A 4,867-nucleotide genomic window follows, 5' to 3' on the forward strand; every position below is an offset into this window, starting at 1 on the left:
GTCGTCCTCAAGTAGCTAACACATTTTTTGTTCCTATTCCTCTTAGAGCCTTACCCTGCTGCCTTATACACCGCAGACACTTGAAGAAGTCAAGGTGTGCAGACTGTGTGTCTGCACCGCAGACACTTGAAGAAGATCAAGGGGTCTTTTGGACGGCTTATGCCCTGCTGTGCTGTCCCTCCAGAAAATGCTAGAGTGAGTAAGGTCCCAGACTGTGACAGGGCCTCAAAATGTGAAGCTCCTGTTTGCCCTTTTAGGTCCCCTTCCTCTTGTTCTTCCTAATCAGGAAGCCAGTAGCAGACACCAATGGTCTCCTCTTTAAGCCATTTCCATCAGTTCTCAGCTGGATCCTCCACCATCCCCAGGCAGAGCTTGGTGTGCTCTCATACAGAGAGCAGTAGCCTATCCTTGTTTTATTTGACCACCCTCTGTGAAGAGTCCATATCCCTGTTTTTTTACAATTCAGAGGTGGGAACTCTCCTGCTATGTCTCTGTGACCCAAGAAGACCCCTAGACCTCCAAATGCAAAAAGATTTCTAGCTCATTGAGTCATATTTTTGGTGTTCTCATTAGTGTAAAGACACTTGAGAAATCTTTCCATTCCCAAAGCATCACAGGACGTAGTCTGGCTGGATCCTGTGCCTACCCCATGGTAATGGTGCTCAGAAGGTGGCACGCAGGCATTAAATGAACCATAGTGGGGCTTGGAGCTGTCCAGCCAGCACCAACACTCCTAGGGCATGGCTTTCCTGAAGGTCCTGTGCTGCATTTGCTAGCTGTCTGTGGATGTGCTGGAAACCCCAGGGAACTGCCATTCAAATGAGAGCCCAGAGCAAACTCAGGTGTCATCAGTGAAAGGGTGTAGGTGTGTCCTAGCTTTGTAATGCCTTGAACTCTAGAATATGCCACAGATGGAGCAGAGAGGAAGATCTGGTTCTTCAGGTGAGCTCATCCTTTTGGAATGAGATACAAGAATACTCCCATTCCCTGTCTGCCCCCCAGCTGATGCTCAGAAAGGAAGTGGCTATCTCTGAGGTTATCTACCACAGTTTGCAGGCAATGTTGCCTACATCTAGGAGCACCTCAGGCATCTTGGTCATCAGCGAGTGTCTGTACTCGAGCAAGTGACTCCAATGGAAATTTTTACATGAAAGGTGGTGAGGAGCTGGAACAGATTGCTCAAGAGTGATTGTGGATGCCCCATCCACTAAGACAATCAAGAGCAGGTTGGATGGGTTGTTAAGCAACATGATCTAGTCACTGGCAACTCTGCCCATGGCAGGAGGGTTGGGAGTAGGTGACTTCTGAAGTCCCTTCCAACCTAAGCCGTGCTACAATTCAATTATCTAGGATTCTATGATGATTCTGCAGCCTTTCAGGAGCTGTTGGCCAGGGCGACTACGAACATCTCCAGGGAGAAGGGGAGAAGAAAATCACATCCTCTCCTGCTGAGTTGGACTGGTCCCCTGGGACACATAGAGCTCATACAAGCAGGCAGCGCTGCAGAGAGACAGTTATTCCCAGGAGCAGCTCCTGTGCACCACGTATTAAGGCTGGGGGTATGATCTGCAGGTGATAGGGGAAGAAGAGAGAAAGGAGAGAGAGCTTAGAGGATGTGTGGGATGTGAGCAGGCTGTGAGCTTAATGGAGGAGAATTATCGTGGCCTTTAACACGGTAAATCTCCTGCTGCAAGCAATTGAAGCTGCTTTTCCTGGAGGGATCACTAAATCCCATGGCAGCCCAGGCTGCATGTGCTCTGTGTTCCTTTATCATGGCAAAAGACCTGCTTCATCTTCGGGCATCACTGCTGCAGTGCAGCCCCTGAGTGCTCCGTGTCCCAGGACGGCTGCAGGCTGTGCAGCCGGGGGTGCAGCAGGTGCCCGGGGCTGTCGTGCAGAGCAGCGGCCCTGCTGTGCCCCAGGGGCTGTGTGCAGGGGCAGGGACTCTGCCGCCTGCCAGGCTCAGCACTCAGCCTGCCCGGGGAGCTGCCCAGGGCACTGCGAGCAGACATGTGGGGGGAAGGAGCACCCCGGCAGGGCAGGGGCCTTCTGCTGCCACAGCTGCTGCCTGGGGCAGAGCATCACAGCACCTCTGCACCCCAGAATGTTTCCAATGGTGCTTTGCAAGAGGAGAGGCAAGGCAGGGATTTTCCATTTCCTGTTCTTAGGGAAAGGGAAAAGGGTTGGAGTCAGGAATCTGAAAGGAGCTGGGAGATATGAACACATCTCTGACAATCCTGCGTTGTTCCTTTCTCAGTCTGCCCTTACGTGAACAATCTCCTAAGGTGCTTTCAGCCTTTCCTCTCCCAAAGGACAGCACCGGCTGAAACTGTTGTCATTTTTAGCAGACATGAACACACACTTACCCTGCCAACAGGCAGCTTTCTCTATGACAAACCTAAGTGCACAGAGTCTGGGAGGAGGGCTTTGAGTGCAGAGAGGGTGAAGGTATGGGACTTGGAAACTGAATGTCTCTGAGGACGGTCTTGATTTGTCATTAACTTCTGCACTCCTAACAGCACTCCATGCCCAGGAACAGCAGAGCAGATGCCCAACAGCAGCTCCATCAGCGAGTTCCTCCTGCTGGCATTGGCAGACACACAGCAGCTGCAGCTCCTGCACTTCTGGCTCTTCCTGAGCATCTCCCTGGCTGCCCTCCTGGGCAACGGCCTCATCAGCACAGCCGTAGCCTGCGACCAGCGCCTGCACACCCGCATGGACTTCTTCTTCCTCAACCTCGCCCTCCTCGACCTGGGCTGCATCTCCACCACTCTCCTCAAAGCCACGGCCAATGCCCTCTGGGACACCAGGGCCATCTCCTGCACAGGGTGTGTTGCACAGGTCTTCTTTTCATTATTCTTATTTTCTGCAGAGATTTTTCTTCTCACAGTCATGTCCTATGAGCGCTTTGTTGCCATCTGCAAGCCTCCTCACTACGGGACCCTCCTGGGCAGCAGAGCTTGTGCCACCATGGCAGCAGCTGTCTGAGGCACTGGCATCCTCTATTCCCTGCTGCACACTGCCAATACATTTTCAATACCACTGTGCCATGGCAATGCTGTGCACCAGTTCTTCTGTGAAATCCCCCAGATACTAAAGCTCTCCTGCTCACAGTCCTGCCTCAAGGAAGTTTGGCTTCTTGTGGTTAGTGTCCCTTTGGAGCTTGGGTGCTTTGTTTTGATTGTGCTGTCTTATGTGCAGATCTTCAGGGCAGTGCTGAGGATGCCCTCTGAGCAGGGACGGCACAAAGCTTTCTCCACGTGCCTCCCTCACCTGGCTGTGTTCTCCCTGTTTGTCAGCACTTTCCTGTGTGACTACCTGAGGCCGCCCTCCCTTTCCTGCCCATCCCTGGACCTGGTGGTGCCAGTTCTGCACTCGGTGGTCCCTCCAGCAGTGAACGCCCTCATCTACAGCATGAGGAACCAGGAGCTCAAGGATGCCCTGAGAAAAATTAGGGAAATCCCCAGCTATGTCAGAAAACATTAGGACAATATTTTGTTAAAACTCCTGTTTTGTATTTCCTGAAACTTTGATTTTTAGTTTTTTTTTTTAGTTTTAAATATAGATATTTTTAGCCTCTTGTTAATTATGTACTTTGACTCAGATATCTCATGTGCCTAGAGTACCGGGCTTCCTATGTACATGAAGATGCCAGCAGGAAATCATTTATCTCAGCCTTTCTTCCCTTCTTCTCTGGAGATGGAGGAGAAACCTCCTTATGAAGCAGGGTTTCAGGGGCCAAGAACTCAGCTGCCAAGTGGAGCAGCAGCCCCGGGGGGGCTTGGGGGCTGCCCCTCACTACTCAGTGGGCTTCTGCTCTCTGCTGCCTTGGAATCAGGGCTGCTTCTTTCCTGGGGCCATGGTGATGTGCACGGTCAGGATTTGGGCTTTTGAGTGCTGCTCTCTTTCCACTTCTGTACATTCCTATTGTCCCTCTCTGCTCCTGGGAACTTTTGGGTCTTGTGATTTCACAGCAGTCCTGTTGTCTCTACAGTGGCATCCCTGACGTAGCAGGCAGGAGGAGGCAGTATGCAGCAATGTGCCAGAGCTGACCTCACTAGCTAGCACTGCCAGAACACAAGGGGCTGCTCAGAGCAGAGACCTGGGGTCTCTTCCAAAGCTGATGTCAGCAATGCAGCCAAGGAGACGCTCTCTGCTCTTTTATTTTCTGGAGATCTCCAGAAATAATCACAGAAGTGGATGGAGTGCTGGCCCAAGAACTCCCTACTTGGTGGCACTTATTATAGTATTATAAAATCTTAGAATGCCTTTGGGTTGAAAATTCCAGCCTGTCCTCTTGAGTCCTTGGAATGTGGGGATTTGGGGTGGAGGTAGAGACCCAAAGAAGGTAACGAGGTATCTAAATACATAGTATGTAAAGGGAGGTGGGAGGAAGGAGGTGGGGGAAGCCAGGCAAGGAGAGATCAGAGGGGTCCCTTCTGAGCATGGGAACAAGGACACAGACACATAGAGCTTGGCTTTGCTGAGGGTTTTATTGATCATCAGAGGGTGTCATTGATCATCAGGGTCTTCACTGGTCATTGGAGGGCAACACTGGTCATCAGAGGGCTGCACTGGTCATCAGAGGATGTCAAAGGGCATCACAGGTGAGAAGAAGCCTTGTCCCTGCAGGGTTTGTCCCCAAGGACTTAGCACAGGAGAAAGACTGGCAGCAGCCAACAGGCCCAGGGCAGGAGGTGGGTCCCCTGGGGACAGCAGCCACAGCCCCTGTCCCATCTGCACGGTGACCCTGGGCCATCCATAAGGCACCCTGTGCCTGCCCCTTCCAGATGCCCTCCTCAGCACATCCCCATAGAGCGCAAGACAAGGTCTCGAGGTGACAGTGCCCAGGTTCACCTGGAACAGG

General features: G+C 52.0%; 1 pseudogene; it reads left to right on the forward strand.

The window, feature by feature from the left end:
- The first annotated feature begins 2,547 nt into the window (after positions 1-2,547).
- Positions 2,548-3,486, forward strand: LOC136049757 (olfactory receptor 14C36-like; annotated as a pseudogene).
- The last annotated feature ends 1,381 nt before the right edge of the window (positions 3,487-4,867 follow it).

Source organism: Cyrtonyx montezumae, unplaced genomic scaffold (assembly GCF_038088225.1).
Source record: "Cyrtonyx montezumae isolate F1298 unplaced genomic scaffold, pur_monq_1.0 scaffold_21, whole genome shotgun sequence".
Lineage (NCBI taxonomy): Eukaryota > Metazoa > Chordata > Aves > Galliformes > Odontophoridae > Cyrtonyx > Cyrtonyx montezumae.